The sequence below is a fragment of the Lepisosteus oculatus genome, chromosome 9 (genome assembly GCF_040954835.1).
Source record: "Lepisosteus oculatus isolate fLepOcu1 chromosome 9, fLepOcu1.hap2, whole genome shotgun sequence".
NCBI lineage: Eukaryota > Metazoa > Chordata > Actinopteri > Semionotiformes > Lepisosteidae > Lepisosteus > Lepisosteus oculatus.
The window spans coordinates 39,187,479-39,208,989 of NC_090704.1; the positions used below are offsets into that span (position 1 = coordinate 39,187,479).

Sequence of the window (21,511 nt, forward strand, 5' to 3'; positions counted from 1 at the left end):
TAATTATAGATTTTCCAGAAGCTGGCAACCCTGGAAAAATAGCATTTTGTTTGTTTTTTTTCCCCAAGTAAAGAGGTTGTTCATCATTGTTCCAACATTAAAATTTTCTTTGGCTGCTTCAGGTAGGTAACATCTGTGGCAGGTGGAATATGCAGAGCTCTAGTCCAAAAAATGGAGTGCCATGTGATAAACAGAGTGTGTGTGGGCAGCACAGTGGGGAGCAGACTGTGGGCAGTCATGGAACAAGAGAGCACAGCAGAGGAGTTTCTAGTCAAGGAGTGGAAATCTGGACGTACTCTATCCACAACCTGTCATTCCCAAATCCAGTCCATGGTTTCACATGTGTGAAAGACGGAGTATTGCAGAATACTGCATGCGCCTGGGGGCTATGAACCTAAAATCAAAAGACAAGTCAGATCCCTGACTCATTAGGCTCTGGTTGTCAATCAGGTATACTATAACATGTTAATAGTTCTTCTGGATGTGGGTCAGTCTTCTTAGCCTATGGGAAATATTATAACTATATCGCTTGTTGGAGTTAAAAACTGCCATCCATTGCATGGCATATTCTATGATGGAAGACGTTTACTTATAAAGCCTACCCTGAAAACGTTAGTTTTAGAACTGCCACCTTAAATAGTATTTCTTATTTCTTTAGCTTAACTGGTACTGGTTTTTAAATGTTGTCAGTGTATTCGGCACTCTTTTTTGGTCTTTTAATTGTGATAAAAGCGGTGATGAAAGAGTAAATCAGTAATGTCAACCAACAGTTTCATTCTCTAATGCAGTATTAAAATTGCATTGTTCACTCATTAAAACTTTTCACAGTCTTCTTCTTCTGGGAATTCTTAATTTAAATAGAACTATTCAAAAAAAAAAGAAACTGATGATTCACTGATACAATCCATTTGAGCTCAGCAGAAGAAATCCCACTTTACGAAAATCGCGTTATATTCTTAATTTATGTGCTCAATTAAATTTAATAACAGGTTTCCTATTAGCAAGGGGAAGCACTGTAGGATAATTAATATATCAGATATATTTGCAGAGGCAGTCGCTGCTGGAGATATAATAGGAAAACAGCGGTGGATCTGTGTGCTTTAGTGCTGCCATCTTCACCCTGACACTTGAGCATTACAGTACAGTACATTTCCGTTCAGCCAATCACAGCAGTTTGGGGTTTTTGACTTACAATAATGAATTCTGGATAGACTGTACACAATGTGAGTAGCCCTGTAACTGTGAGCTCGTGGTGGTGAATCGTTAGTTCAGATGTGATAGTAAGGAACTATCCATATTTTTATCATCAAGGATTAAACCTTAAGGTTAAACTGGGGACTGGAGACTTTGAGAATACAGTAGTTGGAGAGAATCATAAACTAATATGTATTGTGTCCTTATGTACACTTAAGATAACAATAAAAACATGCTTTATGGCTTGATAGGAATAAATATACTGTACGTGCTGCACTTCACATTGTTCCCTTGCCCAGTTTACCTACTTGATTTTGGAATATAACACAAAGTATTACGCTCATGCCGAGACATATTCAGAAACCTCAAGCAAAGAGGGATGTGGAGGCCAGTCCTCTCATTTATTGAGAAATCCATATCTTTATTTACACAACCTGTTGTGTTTTTATTGAGTCATCCTGCTCATTGGTTATATAAAAAAAAACCTCAATGAAATGTTGAATAAAATTCACAAAAATATGTTTATAATTTATCTGTAAGGAAAAGTGGTCCAATTAAGCCAAATGAAATGTCTACTTAGTATACTTAAGTGCTGATATAAAACTAACAACACTATGCATTTCAATCTGGTTTGGTAGTTGCAGTTTTAAAGTAAGATGTTATGCTATTTACTATTTAGCCCCTACTGCCTGCACTGCAGATTGGTTTGAACAAAACTGCTAATCAAACTTGCGGACAGGAAATAGCTGTTGGCAGGCTTCTGACGAGTTCTGAGTAATTCATGCAATGTCATAAACCTTTTTGTTCAATGATGCAGAGTAAGGCAACTGTTGCAATGCAAACGCTTATTAAACATTGTTTCCTGTTTGTGCATTTTTTCAGTTAAGGCCAATAAATTGCTCATGACCTCCAATGGCGGTAGGGGGCATTTCACTCATGGCAAAAGTACCAGGAACACCGAAAAATCTTTAAGATGTTCCAGATTGCTTATGCAATGTGATGATGGTGAATCATTATGGTTTATCACATTTACCTAGTCAGGGATCAAATTTTCTTATTGAAATAAGAAGAGTAACAAAGAAGAGTAAATGTCATACTACAGTATGTCATTTTCCAAACCATTTTATACCATACGGTGTCGTGGGAAGTCGGAGCCTACCCAGCAGGCAACGAGCTCAAGGCAGGGTAAACCAGTCCATCTGAGGGCGAGTGTAAGCCAATCATACATGGGGACAAGTTGGAGGTCACAGTAAAGGCCGAGGGGGAGACTTTGGCTCGGACACTGAGATAACTCCCTACTCTTATCGAGAAATGGTCTTTAATGACCACTGAGAGTCAGTTTAGCGTCTCATCTGAAAGACGGCGCCCACTACAGTATAGTGTCCCTGTCACTATACCGGGGCATTAGGACCCACACATACTGCAGGGTGGGTGCCCCCCGTTGGTCCCAATAACACCACTTCCAGCAGCAACCATAGCTTCCCAGGAGGTCTCCCAAATAGGTACTGACCAGGCTCAACCCTGCTTAGCTTCAGTGGGTAGCGTTGAGAGCTGCGGGGAGATATAGCTGCTGCCTAGAAGAGTAAATAAGAAGAGTGAAATAACATAAGGAGTTTAAATAAGAAAAGTAAAATAAGAGTAACATAAACAGGTTCCAGACAGAAACACAACCCTTACAGCTGCATGCTACTGTTTTACAATAGCACATAATTATACATAAGATACTGCAAACCTACAGTATATATCACTGTGTTAAATTTCACCTTGTCAAAATGCGTCTTTCTTCATATTTTCCATTGTTAACTTACAGGGCTCCTTTTACTGTTAAGTGTTAAAAAGAAACATTTGCCTCCACTCATGTTTTTAAATGCTTAGAAAGATTTTAGAATGTGCCTTTCTGGGAATGAATATGGATTTGTTTACCAAGCAGGTAGGAAGTTATCTCTTCATATGCACCCTGATCTATTTTGTTCAAACTACAGAATTTAACTGATGGACTTGGAAAGAGATCCCAGAGCAGCTCTTTTCCTACTCTTCGTCTCCGATAACAGAGTGATGACATCTCATCAAAAATGTAGGTACAAAGCTACTAACCAGCAAGTTATGAGTCAGTAAGTCTGTTATTGATTACATGTCCACATCATTTGCCAGAGTCCTTTGTTTCCTCAAACATGCACAGTTCAACATCAGTGGCAAGAAGTCTGGCCCTTCAGCTAGAGCCAACAGCAGTTCAGCCACAGGGAGCCTCTGAATTTTCACTCATATACAGCCCCCCCGGACAGACAATACACTGTGTCCGTTTATAATGAGACACCCAGCAAAGCAAGTCCATCTGCTTCCATCTACCTGATTTTATAAATATACTGTAACATGATTTAAAGTCTGTTTTTCTAGCAGAATGTATGGACATATGAAGGATATAGTGTCAGACTAATTCCTCACTGAATGAAGCATACAAACGGGACGTTTTTTCAGCATTTCCGCGTCTTTAAAACATATTTACACAGCATGTATCAGAACTATATAAAATGAAGGCCGGGAATTGGCTCACTTTCTGTCTTCCTTGTTGGGATCAATGGCAAAGCCAACAAAAGAATTATGTCCTACAGTTGTTGAGGACGGTTCACATTATGAAAGCAATATAATCAAACTATAATCTAGCACTGTGATTCAAATGAATCATGTGAGCATATTTTGCTTAATTTCTTTTGCAGATGAATTATCTTGGAGTGGTGTGTTTTGTGCCTCACCCACAATTATTTACATTTGCGCTGCATGCTTTCATGATACGGAACATGCACAAACTATTCATTTCTGGATCTATAAATAGATGTGACTTATTGTTTAAGATAATGTACTTCCAGGATTTCAGCCCATGACCTTTTTTTCTGCAAAAGAGGCGTTATTTTAATTGTTGCTAATGCGTATAAAATAGAGAAAAGGGCAAGGAGGGGAAACACTTGTTATTCTGTACTTCACTCGTCAGTGATGTTGCTTCGCCAGGCATTGGCAGACAGGCAGGTGGCACTTATGCTAACACTTATGCCACACAGGGAAAGGTGCCTGCTGGCAGACTGTTCAAGAAAAAAAAAAGGAAAAAAAAAAGAAAAAGGACAGAAAAAATAGAGAATGATGGAGTACGTTTGAATGGTCAGGTAGTTAATGCTTTATGAGATTGCCTGTAAAGTGTGCCTGAGATGGGAGACGGAGTGCAGTGTGTGCATTATTAAGCTACATAAATCTGGAGGCCTAGTTTTCCCTGCCTGTGTTCGTACTTAATTACCTGGGCCCTAGTGCTCACCTCCAGCACTTCCCTAATGGCTTCCTCCTTACAGCATCGCTCACACTGGGGCCAGCTGGCAGGGAGGCCAGGGGCAGGCAGCTTTCATTATCATAAGAATTCTCAATCGGAATTCAGCCACTAGTCAGGCGGTTAACCCTCTGAGGTGCCGTGCAAAATTTTTCCATGCGTATATTAAACACCAACATTCAAGAAGGGTGGAATGCCAAACATTGTACTCCGGCTTGCTGCATGTATGAACACAAAGAAACCATAAAGAAAAAGCCCTGTCTTATTTTTCTCTAGCGCCCAGCCTCCGAGTGTGAAATGAATGCGGTGAAATTGTTTGAGCACATAAATTATAGCATTTTATTGCCAAACAGTAGACTGTGTGCATAATTTTCTTGCTTTTGCAAACATTGATGATGCATTTCTCTACATCATTCCCATATTGTTGTATGTGACTCTACAGTTGCTTATACAGCATTTCTTCTAATCTTTTTGGATAGTGTAGACCTTTTTGTATGTCATATATATGTACATTTACATTTACAGTATATGTTCTCTACATATGGATGCCAACCAACATAGATTGACAGTTTTCCAGAAGAAAAGATTCTGCAGGCCTGATTGGTATAAGTATATGTAGTAGAACGAACTACTGGAGGGTTGGACATGTCAGTACAGAATAGGTATACCAATCCATTAGGAAACAGAAGCATGATTATAAGTTAAAACCTTTCTTTTCTCAGCACATTTTTTCACATGGTACACATAGATCTAAAATACATCCAGTGTTTTGAATGTAAATACAGTAAAACTAATTCTATTCTTTACACTATAATCATTCAGTACGGCAGTAAAGGCTATCATTATTCCAGACTAAAGTCTAGAAAAATAAAATAAAATGAAAACACTCTGATGTTAAAAAAAGAAAAAAAATCTTGTTTTGGTTAGTGATAATTTGCAGACGTTAACCTGCCACTAGAGGTTGTTAAGGCCTGTAATATTTATATATAGACATAAGGGGTGATAATTAGTTAATTAATGAGATTATTAGTGGTGTTTAAGTCCACATTCACATGGGGTGTAATTAGTAATGCTTGGGGATGAAAAGGATTTCCACGGTGTTAATCAGTGATTAGTGATTGGATTGGGTGTTAAACAGGCTACTGAAGAGTTCTTTTGGTAGTAAAACATACAAAGTCTCTGCAATAACACTCTCTGCACTGCCCAGTATCACCTTTGTAAGTTCAGATCGTTTTAACCCACCTTATTTAAATATATGCATGTTTTGCTTTCACTATGCTTTACCAATGTGGCATAATTTGGTAATGCTACAGTAGACATCTCTACTGATGACGCTGACTGTCAAAGTTCTATGTCCCTTCCTAGCCTTAGAATCTAGACAATGACTGACATAGGGGCAGCATTGGCAGGGTGAAGTAAAAAGGTGAAGGCCTGCTACGATTTCTGCATCCTCCATACATGGGGCTAATGACAAGCAAGTCCCACTGTACATGGAAGAACAGGTAGAAGAAGATGTACCAAACTGGAATATCACAATGGCTTTTCTGACAGTAAAAGACTACAGCTAATGAGACTTCCAATTTTCTTGGTCACCATGCCAACCTGAAAACTGCCTGCTTGCTTACGCTACTTTCTGTCAAGAAGTGTGTGGAAGCTGCTGTGCAGTGGTTTTCCACACTAAAAGATGCCATGTGCAGGCATCTGCAATCCCCAGCTCATCCTCTAAGGGCTTTGGAGACCCACTAATGGTACTGGGTGCAAGAAAGTGATGTCTGGAAGATTCTAGATATGATCTGGTACAGAGATGGCTGTAAAAAAATTAGTGGCAAGAGAGTGAATCAAAGTGAATTTTGATAGCTGAAACTGCAACTGAGCACCATTTTAGGATCTACTTTTATCTTTACCACTTTTACCAGGATTCGATTGATTACAATGACAAGGTAATCAATGAGCTAATTGATCACAAGCGCGAGTCTTTCTGTGCTTGGCAGTGTGTTGCAATATCCAAACAGAAGAAGCTGGCCATGAAGAACAGATTTACTGCCACAAGGTCTGTTTGTGTTTGTGCCCTATGTTACACTGAATTGTTTAGGCACAGTGGACAGGAAATAACTCTCCAACTCAATGTTATCATCATTCAGATCTGGAATGAGGGAGTAATCCCAAATGGATTCTAGGATGCCATGATTCTAATAATCTTCAAGAAAGAGTTCACACCCAACTGTGGAAATTACAGAGCAATCTCTCTGCTGACAATCACTGACAGAGGCACAGTCAGTATGTTTTTTTACAACCTGTCAATTACAGGGCAAAACGTCAGGAGAAACATCAACCTCTCTACAGTATTTAGCATTCTTTGACTTTACAAAGATGTTTGACTATGAATAATGAGGTATTCTGGTAGATGCTCCTGAAGTGTAGATGTCCACTAAAGTTCATCTGCATCCTTCGCCTGTTATTGTATGCTTGCAGTAACTGTCACTAAAATATTTACAGAGTCCTTTGAAGTTCTTATAAGATTCAAATACGTGTCCATTTCCTCCCCAACTCTATTTTCAATATTTGAGTGACATGGTACACTTGTTTACAGACAGGATCCCTTGTATCATTAATGCTGTTTGCAGAAGATTTCATTTGTTAAGTGAGAAGATAGACACACCAATATCAATGTCATCTCAAGACACTACAATCACTGAAGCTATGACCATCTGCAATTAAATTTGCTGGGCTGGTTGTGACATACAGGGGTCAGATTTCAGATTCCAGGAGTAGGCCTTCTCCCACTTAAACCAGGGTGCTTGCACCAGAAAAGGACAGAAGAAGCTTTTCAGAGATATAGAAAAAATAAACACGAATTATTCTTATGAATTATTATGGTCCTTCGCCAAACCTGATGGAATGAATATATATGGAAAAGAACCAAGCACTTTGAGACTCAAAGGTTTCATCAGGTAGAAGCAAATTGAAAGAATCAAAGAGAGTTCATAATGACCAAATTGCAGAATAGACAACCTGATATCTCATGTTAAAACACTTGCTCAACCTCAACCTACCAAAGACTGTACAGTTCCTGTATTGGTCTTGTAAGTTACCTTTGGATTCTTGGAAGACTATTATCCTTCATGACAAGTGATTACTATATGAGTGATGCTGTTGTATTGAAAGGCAAATTATTTTTACAGTTTATTTAATCACACTTTATATTAATAGCATTTATTATCCTTAAAATGCAAAGACCACAGCACATAATAAGGTGATTAATAGAGAAACAGTTGTCTTCTATGGTGGTTGTAGTAAGTAAGGTGAATGAATGAATCTTAAGTAAATACAAATTAGAGGTTATAAAGAAAATGATCATTTGTGGTCTTAAAAATAATACACTAATTTGGTCCAAATATATTTTTCATATTATGTATAAGATAATATAGTTCTTTGTATAACAGGCCTATACAGAGTAGAGAAAATGCATTTGTCTTTACAAGTGACCATTCACAACACATTATTGAGCTGCAGCCTTCCACATTTCCTTGGTATCAATGTATCACAACGATCTGGAATGACTCAGATTGACCTTGGAGATTATTGCTACACTAGGCAGCAAAAAAGTTATGCTATATCTTAGTCAGGAGCTGTCCAATATCAATGAGTTGCTGTGTTCAGTATTGATCTGTTCCACACCAGGAAGCAGAGTGTGATTGATGTACCATGAGAGGTTTTAGGGCCATAGGACACCCTTGAAAAAGATGCTGTGATTTTTCCCTGCTATCTCTGTGATATTTCTAATAAAACAAATCTAAATTTAGAATATTTGTGTTATGATGGGTTGTGCAATATCTCTGGCTAGTTTCAATAGCAGAGCAGACCTGTAAATATTTTAGTTGCAAAATTATTTATTGCTATTTGAATATGCAGATATAGTGAATAAACAAAACCTTAGATTTTAACCTTAGAAAGTATTTCCTCCCTTGTAAAATGTCAAAAGATGAGTGGGAATAATTTTAGAGAATCGCTGATTCATTGGAAAACACTTTCTCTTAATTTTCAGGTGGAAAAAATATATATTAAAAAAGAAATAATAGCTTTTTTCTTTGCGATATTAAATCCTTTACATCTCCAGCCCCTCTGGAAGTTTATTGATTTTATGAAATTTTTATGGTGTAGCTGTTTAGATATTACAGAAACGTGTGGATTGCTCGCATGAATCGTGAGTTACTTTTCACCTACTCTTGTACTGAATCATCCTATTACACCTTCTTTCTCTAAGGCTAGCAGGTTTGCTCTGAACAATTCTGCCCAATATTTGTTCAATATAAAGAAACATAGTAGAGGTTTGTTGCTTATGATTTGAGCGACCATGCTGAAATTCATCTGAATAAAAGCCCATACACTACAGTACTGTAGTAACAGCTTCTGCCAGGTTAGACTATGAATATTATAGCTTCCTGTAACTTACATCTTCATACAGTATCAGTAGCAAAGTAGATTATAATGCTGAGAAAGTGATGTTTCCAACCTTGTGTAAACAAAAAATTCTAAACTTTTTTGGTATGAAGATTTATTTGTGTGGGATATATTGGAGGGTAGTAGAATTCAGAATGCACACTGTTTCTTAATGTCCTTTAGGTTTACAGATACTTTTGTAGTGTTAGTAAAGTGATCTAAAAGCTAAGACATTAAATAAACTGGTAATCTGGGCCCTATTACACAAGCAGGAATAGGGGAGGAAGTGTGGAATAATGAGTAGTACTGTTGTTTTTGGATTGGAGGGTTGTGGGTTCGAGGGCACCTTTCAAACTCTTTAACAAGAACCTTCACTCAAAAGGTGCTCTTAAAAATATTGTGTAAATCTGAGATTCAGTATGAATGTTTATAATTGTTTTCTTAATTGACTTAACTGGATACAGTATAAAAATGACTGGCGTCCATCGCAGGGTACACACAGATGATAGTTGACCTATCAGTTGATATTTGATAGTTGACCTAGCCTGACCTAGCAAATACAATACCCAGTTGTTGTTATATACTGTAGCATCATTAATAATTAATTATTGTTATATAGCAGAATTAATTAATAACTGTAATTTGGAGTATAATTCCAATTAAGAGATGAGGCATCAAGTTGACAGGGCACCTGGTTCATTCCAGAATCCTGCCTCATCAATTCCCAATTGGCTCCTTCATGAAAAAGTTTAGAAAGGGTACAGTATAAGGGCATATGAGCACCATCAGCTTTTCTCATCCCCCCCAAAAAAGATTTCAGATCTTTCAGTGTTTCATTAAACAGCTGGGGCTAATTGCATAAAGATAGAGCAGTGATTACGTGTTTAGATAGTGTAGTGTTCAGCTAGACTCCTAAACTCAGGAAGAAAAGCCAGTTGGTTACCCTTCAGGAGATGGCTGATGGTAAAGATTTTCTCTTTTATGAAAGCAGAAACATGCTTAGTCTCTTCTAATTCATTTTTTTAAGATCTAGAAATGCAGAAAATGCAACAGAATTTCCCCTTCAGTACAACTGACAAAAAGGCATTTGTTTTCTCACCATCTGTGGTGGCTGTGCTCTGTGTCTGGAGAGTGATGTTTCTTTTTTCCTCTCAGTACAGCATGCCCTTAGACAGGTATTGCAGCACTTTAGTTATTCTGTAACCCCCATATCGGACACGTTTCCATTTCAAACTGCGCTGTGCTTACACCAGCTACAGTGTGAAAATGCACAAGCTATTCTCTTCAAAAAAAAGACTAGCATGGCACTTTTATGAGTAAAGGGGTCTGAGTTGTAATAAATACTACAGCTTGCGTGTTTGACATTTTGGCAGAGTGTGTGTTATTGAGTTTTGTAGGGGTGGCTGACTTCGCTATGAGGGATGCAAGAGTTTTGCAACAATGATCATGTAAATCATTCTGTTTTGGCAGGGAGCTTCCATCAAAAATTTATGGGGGATTGTTTGGACTGTGTCTGCAGGTATATTTTCTTTCACATAATGAGAGACAGGTCATCAGTCAGTGCAAGAGAAGTGTTGTATGAAAAGCCCCTTTCTCTCTACCATTTTGAGTATTCTTTCACATAACAAGGAGTAGCAAAACATTTTAGGGTGGGTGATTTCTTTTTTATTATTATTTCTGTCATTTCTAATCGAATGCAATTGTGCTTAACTTGTAGTAATCACTTTCAAATGATTTTGTTTAAATTGAATCAATGAATTGTATAAAAACCATACACAAGTTTAAATATTAATGTGTTGTGACTTCCTTGTAATATGCCAGTCTCAGAAGCTGTCTGTAATGATTTGATTTTAAAAATCTCTTACAACAAGTCTCAGCGGGACATTGAATCCTCTTACTTTGTAAAGGTAACTTACAAGGTCTAAAACAAGTTTAGTCTGGGATGCTTGTTTGGACACCAGAGCTGTCTTCACTGGTTTCGCATTTGTAATGCTATGTTATTTTTTGGCACTTTGATATGAAAGAGGGCTTTTGTAAAGATACTTAAAGGTGTTTATGAATTTTTCATTCTTTTCTGTGTAATATCCTGTTTCTTATTTGCTTTGATATATGTTCTGTGTCATTGTTTCAGCTTTGGTTTAGATTATGGGTAAAGATTTACTGCTTTTTCCAGGAGAAAATGGGAAAAAAAACATTTTGAAATGCCATAGGCAGACACTTTACTTTCCTTACTGTTACTGTTACTGTCTGTTATACAACCTTTAAGACTCAGCTTGATAAATCTAGAAGCTATGCAAGACTGGGATATACAGTAGCACCTCTAAGGAAATCAGGATGCCATGGGAGGTAGTGTTGATAAACCAGTAGGTGGCACTCTTCTCTCCAGTCCACAAGTTACAAACTAATGCCCAGTATGGAGTTGGACGCAAGCTAGCTGTAACCGATGCATTCCAGGGCAGGTGGAGATGGTGGAATATCACAGTGTATTTCAGAATATAATTCCAAAAAGTATGATATTTAACACAACATGTTCTTTGTTAACCAACCATATGGTGTGGTTCCAATATTTAGTATGGTTTAATTTTGGAACTAGCAATGTAAAAAGTGGGTTCAGGCCCCATTAACTCTGTTTTCTAATACCAAAACAATTCAGTTACACTGTTACACATCATTATAATTCTTTTCACCTATAATTCAACACACTTAACTCACAGCATATGAAAATCAATTTTGCAGAATTTCATTTCAGTGAACATAACACACATGTGCTTGTAAAAAGCTGATAGTCACATTAAGTTGCAAAATTTAACCTTGAAAAATCTGCATGTTATTTAGCAAACATTTTAATATCTCACTTTTTTCCCATACCAGAATTTTGCAAACTTGTAGGCATAGGCATTATCTCTATCTTACGTACTGTAGAATGTTATAGGCTTAGATCAAGCTGATATCATCCTAATGATTTTTCCTCATTTTTTTTTCATTGCAAAGCATTCATAAGCATGAATGTTTCAATGCAGCACCAAAGTTTTTTAATTGCTGTATTTTTAGTTGGACTCTCACAAACACCCACAGCCTGCATAACAAATGAGCTCCTGAAAGCTAAGGCCCAGGATGATGATTTCAAAGATGCCAATCTTCGATCTCTTCAACTGGCTGTTCTTGCCTGGGAGGAGTGATAGGCAAGAGAATCTTCCAATGCAGCCAATAGTGACTGTACTATTTGGGGAAAAGACGATGTGCATGAATTATTGGGGCCCACCTCATATGAATGTCTTGCAAACACTGGAATTTCCCCCCACGTGTGTTACACCTTCTATATATTCCTGGAAATACTTTTTGAGATATTTAAACATTCTTGGTTTGTGGCACTTTTCATTGCCTTAGTAAGACAGAATCAAAGAAGCAAGAGCAGGGATTTTATTTCTGTGTGTGGCACAGAGTTTGCTGTATGTGTAGGATGTGTTGCCTGTTCCCATCCACCAATTGAAGGCAGCTTGTTCCTACAAAGGCTTTTCTGACCCTTCGGTTGTTAATGGAATGCTTCCATTGGGCCAATTCGCAAGAAAACGCGGGTTCCAAGGTCACGTCCAATCAATCAGCTTTGATCTTTAATAGACCCCCTTTCTGCTTCTCAATTATACCTCCTGTGCAGGATTTCCAATACAAGCTGCCTCTGGGCATTCAAGTCCAGAAAAGGCTACATGTATCAGCTCGCACACATTGAAAGTCCCTGAAGGCGATTAGAGACAGTGATGATTAAATCTCCGTTTTAGGATTTCTGGATTTGTTGTGTGTTTCAAGCCGTTCTTTAGTGAATAGCATTTTAAGTCTGTTATTATTGCTGTACTGTTGGTGGGATAACTATTTAATACTGTATAATTGTTAGATAAGTACATCTCTTTTGACTGGACAAAAGTCCTAATATACAGAAGAGTGCTACAAACAGGTGTTGCGGGTGCAAAATTTAAATTGTTTGCTAATAATGTAACAAATCTGTTTTTTGTATGTCAAGATAGTACTTTGAAATCATCAACTTATCAGTGACCATGATTTATTTTACGTTTGCACAGATAAAAGCATACAATTATAAATTTTTATTCTATGTAATGCAGAGAATATTAAATAGCAATTGTTTACAAGTAAAACTTCCAAAAGTGTTCTAAGTTTCACAAAACCTTGAGAACTGGAGACCCGGTGATATGAACACAAATTCATGTGACACACACGTACAGTATTATTGCTTTTCAGGTCTGAGTTCTGTTCTTGTACTCAAATACCACTCTTATCTCTGACTCACAGTAACTGCAAACAAAAAAAGTTGTTTATTCACCTTCACTTTCAATCAAGCAAAATTAAAAGTTTTTTTCATCCAACTTCAGAAGCATACTTGGAGCATTGGTTCTAAAAAGTTTAATTTTTAAGGCTTTCTGATTCTTTAAATTTATTTTAACTGGATTGAATTGAATTTAAAGCACATTAATTTGTCTCCAGATTTAAGCATTAAATCACCATTGATCACATTATGTAGTCCAGCCAGCTCAATTTTTTAAATTAACTGGTTTCCCAGTGCTCCAGTAAGGACTTGTAGCAAATGTGGAGTAAAGCTCCCACAGATTACAGACGACTTTCTAGCCCTTGGGAATACTCACACTGCTGTTTACTGGTGCTAATGTTTAGAGAGCAGCCTAACATACTGTACCTCTTTGACATAAAGAACATTAAAGATTATTGTATGTATACAGTATAAGACTGGTTGTACCATTTTTACTTAAATAAAAAGAGAATTGTTTGTTGTTCGGAAACAAAATGAGAAAAATAATTGAACGCAACACTTGAATAAATCATAAAACTTGTTTATAAGAAGTATTCCCATAAACACTTCGAGACCAAAACAGTCTTCATCACAAACTTTCTCTCAGTAAATAGAACACAGAACTGGTTATGTACTGTACTATACATGTTATGTACAGTACTTTATGTGTCTATTCTCTAGCAGTTTAATCTCTGTGTGCCTAATACTTTCAACAGTGAAGTTGTATGAATGATCAAGCTCACAGCAGAGACACATTACCTTACTATTAAGAAATCCTTGAATAAATAATATCTACTGTATTCTGTATACTGTATACTGTGTTCTTCATCTGTCATAATTCCAGTAAATTAGATAGTAGTAAATATGTGTTGCAACAGAGAGATTTTGTGCTCTGTCAGTGAAGACTGACACAAATAAAAGATCTACTCATTTATATCTGAACAGCATTCAACTGGCTCTACAGCCTTTTTAACTTGTGCTCCTAGTTTTCCTGTCCACCTACAGTTCTGCTTATAGTGGGCTTCCTTTATATCCTTGTGATAAAGGTGGATTTGGCTCAGGTTGGTGTGCCTGGAAAAAGTCTGTGAGACCTCAGATTACAAAAAGTGTGGTCTTCTTGTCATGTATGTACACATGGACACCCAGGACACTTGATCTGACTGTGTTGGAACCTGCGTGCTCTTTTAGTGTTTTGCAGATTTGTAAAAGTACCTTTGGATAGAGAAGGTAACTATATAAATAAATAATGCTGTAATGATCACGTCCATACTCCGAGCTGGCAGACAAGGGTTGGCTGTTGGATTTTGGTAGTAGATCAAAGGGGAGCTTGTTTCAGAGCTCGGCACACTAAACTGACAGGGATTGAGAGGCAAAACTCTACAGCTGTCTCCAGTGACTTGCTGAGCTGGATACTGCAGAATGGGGCGGAGAAGACAGGCTTATTGAAACGTTTTTCCCTGTCCTATCTGAGACAGCGTGGTGGATATTCGCTAATGATTCTCCCTGTCTACACTGGGCTTGAGTGGCCTACTCTGCTGGGAATTCTCCATCAGGCACAGGTAGCTTTGATTGCTTTTTAATGTATGGCGGAGCGCCAATCAGAGTAAGATTTTCATCAAGTATGACTGCAGAAGTATTAAACTAGCCTGGGATTATTTTTCAGTCACAGTCCATTAAACAGTGGGAAGCACAGCCTGCTCGCACTCTAGCCTGTGCAAGTTTACTCAATTAGGGGTTTAATTTTTTATTAATACAGTGCAATGTTAAATAAACATGCAAACAGCTTTTGTGCTGTATGCCAATTAAAAGCTGTTTTATTTGACTGCCAGTTTAATCATTTTTTATTTTCCCATTTGGTGCACTGGGGGGATATGGAGTTTAATTAAATTGTATTACTCTGTATTTCCTGTCAGGGCTGTTTATGATTTTGAGGTAATCTGTAAGGACATTGAGCATTGATTTACCCATATATTAATATATTATGTTAGACTGTAGTAGAAAAGCAGGCTACACACAACAATAGAGCAGCAAGCATGAAAAAATCAAAGAAAAGAGAGGATGAAGTCAGATATGTCATGCATTTACCGTGACGAATCATAATCCTAAGGAAACAGTCATTTCCTCTATTACAAAGTTTTTCTGAGTTCCCATTCTATTTTTATTGCCTCTTCCCGCCACTGTGTTCTTTATACTTCATAACGGAATTTTCAAAGGCACATTTTGACATACTGTAAGCCAGCACTGTGAAAGGTTTAAATGAGCAAAAACTGATAAATGCACTTTGTTTATTGTTCTATTTTGATTTTTTAAATGATTCTTATATGGCATTTTACAGTGTTGCTGACCAATAAAAGCTACATATGCACCACGATTTGTGGTTTTTTGTTTTGTCAATGAAAAGACCTACAATACTCATTCATCTCTGAACAGCATTCAGCTTGCACTACAACCCTTTTAGCTGTCCTGCTGGTTTGTCCATCCTGCCCAAACACCAGAGCTGACAGATTAAAGCATGTATGACTTTATTCCACTGATCACTAAAAGTTATTAGTGCTTACATGCACAAAGATGCACTAATGGTCTGTATTGACGTTGCAGATTATTGGGAAACTTGACTCTCACTGTGCTCTGAGACTTAGTCTCTAGAGATAAACAGGAGGCTACCTCTTAACTTTTTGATTTATATTGGAAACTTACTTCTTGTTGCACTTGTAACTTCAATGGATTGCTTACACTGTTTTTATTTCTGTCATTTTGTAGCTCAGTGCTTTGCACACAAAAATGTGTGCTGTAAATTACCATGATGATGACAGCAGCGAAGATGGTAGCATCCACCTGAATCAAAGCAACATTAAATGGAATTGTACTGTATAGTAAAGTGCTCTCCTGTCTTCATCACCTCTGCTTTCCTAAAGGCTGATGGAAGTCCTTGGTAGATATTAATCCTGTATACCTTGCAGCTATATCCAATGTGAGAGAATGAAATGCTTTTATTAATCAGAAAACTGAATGAACTTATGAGATAGCAGTGTTTAGCAGTAGAAGGATACATAAGCATTTTTTTCATTTTTTTTACAGAGGGTCATCATTTAGGAAAGCAATATATTTTTTTGAATACTTCAATCCCTCAAGATACTGTGGTTCTGTTGTTTGTGTTTGCATCTCTCACTGTGATTGTTCAAGTTTCATTCGATTCTCACTCTACTGTAGAGCTGGCTGAGCTGATTTATGTCCTGGAACAGCAAGAAGTGCTAGCCATATGGACTGGCTGCTAGTGCTGCTGTGTTTGGGTTGGAATGAGGTGCTGACTTCCCTCTCCCGCAGAGCACAGTAAGAGTGGGACAGGGAACAGGAGGGAATTTTGGAAGGACCCTTCCAGTAAAGACTGAAGTGAAAAACCTAAGTTGTAACGTAGCAATTAACACATTCAAATGTTAGGCAATATTATCATTATTTTCTAAAATTCACTTTACATCATACTTTCCAAGAGATTATATTTGTTGTGCTGTGCAGTTAGTGGATTATAATTAATGAAAATGCATCTTCAATTTCCTCACGACAGGAGTTCCATAGCCCAGCTTATTACACAAATGACAAAAATAATTTAGTTCATCAGATAAAAGCCTAACCTGACTGTGAGAGATGTGTTCTTTAGCTTGGATACTGGTGTTTATTCAAGCAGGCAGTTGTACAGTAAGATGAAGTGTCCAAGCATTGACACACAACCGGTGTACACTACTGGGATTACAGTATATGGGAATCTGCTGTTTAGTACTGTATATTCTGTAGCTCTTGATCTTGACTATTGTATGGTATGTCAGGGCCTTGGCTATATCTGGCAAAGCTGTCTGAAATCCATTTTGCACAAAAGGCCTTGTTTTGTTTGTCAGGACTGCAGTGAGATAAAATACAGTTGACTTTTGCACCACCTCTGACTAGTTAAATGTAGGGTTGGTACACTAGCATCAGTGCATCGCATTCAACAATATTTGGCGGTTCTAAAGATGGAAACTAAAACAGGTGTAGAAATTTGCAGTTTTCCAAAAAAGAAATGGGTAGGTAAATTTAAATTAATTCCTTATTTCAATTTCTATATATTGAAGGGATGGCTTTCAACAAAACCCAGTGCATGTACTGTATAACTATGGAGGGAGCCATTGTGACTGTTTCCTTCTGTTTCCAGAATGTGTTACACTGTATTAGCAAGATGTGTACTGTATTGTATTTAAAAATACAAAACTACTAACAGCTAGAATAAATTAAATTTAAAGCCTTTTATTCTTTGCCTCTTTTTTCTTCTTTCAATCAGTATTCTTGAATTTTCAGTGTTGAAATTACTGTAATGTCGCCTCTGCTGGACCTGGTGTAGATCATGCTCCAGGCTGCAGCAGACGGGATAGAGCAGTGTGCTCTGAAGCTGGTGCACACTATAATCCCAAAGAGTTGTTGAAAAGGAGAATGCCCCATGCCCGTTACAGTTTATTTGCAGGATATAAACTATATATAGAGTGATGAAGGATTCAGGACCTGAAGGAACAGATAAGAGAGAGAGGTTAAGAGGTATGCATTTATTTTCTTATTTGGAGCTGCAGGCCTTACTGTTGTTTTTAAATGCTGCTATCTTTTACTGTGCGCCCTACAGGCTTTTGGTAAAATGGGGGGGGGGTGGGGCACTACAACTTTAATAACATGTGGCATGGGCTAAATGAGCCATTCTGCAGCAATATAGACAGGCTTTTCCCAGCCTTTAGCTAGCCCCCTCCACCTCATGTCCTTCTCTCTGAACAAGCCCCGTCCTACCCCATCTCTTTCTCAGGGCCTGAATTATTTAAACTGTTGTTTCCCTTTATTGCATTGTAGCAAAGTGCAAAGTCGTTAGAAACAGGCTTAGCTCAGGATCTATGTGTAACCCTTGATGCTCAAACATTTGAAAGCAGAAGAGCATCCCTCTATTTGCAATTCTGCCCTTTTCATTTGAAAAAACTGAGCTGTTCTTAAAGATAACATGCACAAATATTATATTACTATATATAATATACAGCAATTGCATACTGTGTATACCCACTGTATTAAGCACTCACAAAAAAATCTCTTAAATATTTATTCATCCATTCATTTTCTAACCACTTTATCCACCGGAGGGCACACACAGACACAAACACACACACTCACACCAGGACAATTTTCCCACAATCCAGAAAAACTGCCAGTTTGTCTTTGAACTGTCAAAGGAAACAGGAACACACAGAGAAAACCCCAAAACACATGAAGAGAACATAAAAACTCCACGCAGATAGCACCCAGCACTTGAACCCTAGTTCTGCAAGGCAGCTAAACCACCATTCCACCACTTCTCCCATTTTTTTATATTTCATTAAAATGTAAAAATAGAATTAAAAAAAAACATTCATGGTTAAATGTTAAATCTAATATTGGTTTTAGTGATTCCAAAGATCAAAACATAAAACATCATATAAGATTTGGTGTTTTCAATACCTCATTGTATCTGTGAAGAATATTCTAACACGATTATTACTATTAATATATTAAATTGTATTGTTAATATTTATTAAAAATAAATATCAGTAATAATATATAGTCCTACCCTTAGAAGTAATTCCCATCTATCCGTCTATTTCAATCTACTTGTCCTGGTAATGGTCATGACACAAATGAATATAAAATCTGAAAACAGGAACTCTAAATGCCTACTAAAACACATCCACCTTCTCTTGCTGAGTTGTCAGAATGAGATTCTGTAGTTCTCTGCTGCAGGCAGGCAAACAAATAGAAGGGCAAACATGATACACCTTCACTAATCCTGTAATATCGGGCCTAATTCCAACAGGATTGGTCGTGGTACATTCATACCCATTTAAACTCCTTTCTTCAAACTGTCAAGCCTACATCTATGAAAGGGATTGCTGTACTTAGAGCTGTCTTATACAATAAGGTATTATTTAAAGACAAGTGGTGTATAACACTGTTTTTTTTTCTTATATTCTTTTTTGAAGAAATATATTGGCCCCTATTTACATCCTGTCTATACAATGATTTGGGTTGTGCTTGAGAATTATAGGGATTGTTTCAAATGTTATTATCACATAATTCTGCCATATTTAGCTGTGAAGCATGTATGTTTAATTCCACATTATTAGCTTTAGAATGTTTCCTATGTCCTAGTTTGCAATTCTTTTGGAATATTATGGTTTAAACTGTGTTTATTCTTCTACATTAATGTTCTAGTAACAGTGAACATTGGAAATGCATGTCAGGAATTAAGGTGTGAAAGAGTATAGGTAATGTGCACAGCTGAAGTTCATAATGCTTAACTGGCTGCCTCCAAGTCAGTGTGGACAATTTACTGATTGTCCCATATGCTTCAGTGCAGTGTGACAGTGAAAGTTTCTGAAGTAGCTACAGCATAGTAATGTTTCTGATTACAATTGGCCCACATTACAGATAAAAATCAAAACTAGCGGGTGTTATATTTAAAAAAAAAAATGTAAAACTAACCGAAAACCTATTCATAACCATCCTAAATGTGGCAAGTTCAAAAGATATTTTGTTGTTGCAGCTGTTGTAATTTCAGCACTTAAGCCATTTGTACAGTAGGTCACTACGCCTGCATTCCCTTCTGGTGTCCATGCGGAACTAGAAGGCGATAATGCATTGCTTTTTTGGGCTCTTAAGGAAGGACAGGATGCATGTTTTAAAATAACAGATTACGGGACCCTCTTAAGGCAAAGTCTGTGTTATTATTGAAACAGAATCAATAGTACCTTCCGCATATATCTTTATCTGCCTCTAAAAGACAGTTCCTGCTATTCTGTGCTACGTAAAGGTCAGTATGCTACTCGGAGTCACTTTTTGTCTAATCTGGTTAAATTGAAATGGCCATTATTTTTTAACTGTTAGCCACTTATTGTGTTTTCTAAAAAAATGTATACTTTCACTCTTGGGATAGTATACTGTATGGTTTGTATGAATCTAGCGCATTTGGTCAGATTCTATGAATTGCAATATATATTTTAATCACAAAAAGCACACTATTTGCAAAACTCAGAAAGGGACTTTCAGGAATAAAAACCTTTATGTGTCTAGTTAAACTCTGTTTGTCATAAATACACCATCTCAATTACTGCACAGTGTCAAATAGGCAACTTGATGAAAGGTTGACACAGATGTTGAGATGCCAGATTAGGGATGATGATGTTATTGCCATTTTGTGTGTTGAGATGTTATTGCTTCCTTATTAAGCCTAAAATATTTCTACTTGCATGTTTATGACAGCTTTGACATTTTATCCAGTTTAAAGGCACTATCAAATCTTCAAACCAGCCAAGAAAAAAATAAATAAAACAATAAAAAAATTCTGCCTGTGACAGGTCCTAGTACTGATAAATTACACCCTTTTGTGAGTGGCTATCTTAGAATTAAGAATGCATTACGTGATAATCTAAATGCAGTTTAGTTTGCCAATAGGCTTTGCGTAGTTCAATGATGGAATCAAGTTACAGTACAAGAAGATCCATTCTCAGTCCATAAGCAGATGTTACACAAATCAAATGTAAAATAATATACTGTACAGTAGACAAGGCTACTAAAAATGATTAAATACATTTACCAACATTAAAAAGCATAATATGGAATAAAAGCTTTTGTAAATGAGCATCTGTTGTTCTTTTGCTAGTTTTCTATTGAAATCCTTTGAGAAGTCCTTTGAGACGTAAACAAAAAAGCATTCTTCAAACTTTTTGATAATTTGAGTAGAAAATATTTTAAAGCCATCGAACCACACTTCAACGAGCTTGGGGTGGTAGGACCCTGCTTCGTTTTGTATCAATATATAAAGTTGTCGCTCTAATTCAGTGGAGCTAAGCCTCTTCAATTAATATTCATATAGTAATTGTAAACTATATCACCAGTTGGAGCTCATTCAGAATGAACCCTGAGCTTTACAGTCAAGCCCAGAGAGACTGCAGATAGCAGCAGCTATAAACAATCAAGCTGTTACATTGCCCTCACGCCAGTCCCATTAATAACATTAATATCCATGCAGCACTGCAGCGAAAAACCGCAAAAAATGACATTTTAACTGTGCTTTTATTTTATTTTTAATAGTGTTTCTTACCACTATCCACTTGCTTCTTCTGCTTAATTTTGCTTGTTGCTAAGCATTTGCGTGATTAAACTCTGTAGGATCAATGGAATGGTAAAGATATTGGCTATATGGAACATTTCTCTGTGCA

General features: G+C 37.1%; 1 protein-coding gene across 13 annotated transcripts in view; it reads left to right on the forward strand.

Moving 5' to 3' along the window:
• rbfox3a (RNA binding fox-1 homolog 3a) overlaps positions 1-21,511 on the forward strand; it is a 513,805-nt gene that overhangs the window by 314,220 nt on the left and 178,074 nt on the right. For 3 of the 13 annotated variants that reach the window (XM_015356549.2, XM_015356551.2, XM_015356550.2), the window contains one exon: positions 3,177-3,268. The exons of the other annotated variants lie outside the window; for them this stretch is intronic. The gene's annotated coding sequence lies outside the window, so the exon portion shown is untranslated. The remainder of the gene's footprint in view (positions 1-3,176; positions 3,269-21,511) is intronic. 13 annotated transcript variants of the gene reach the window in all.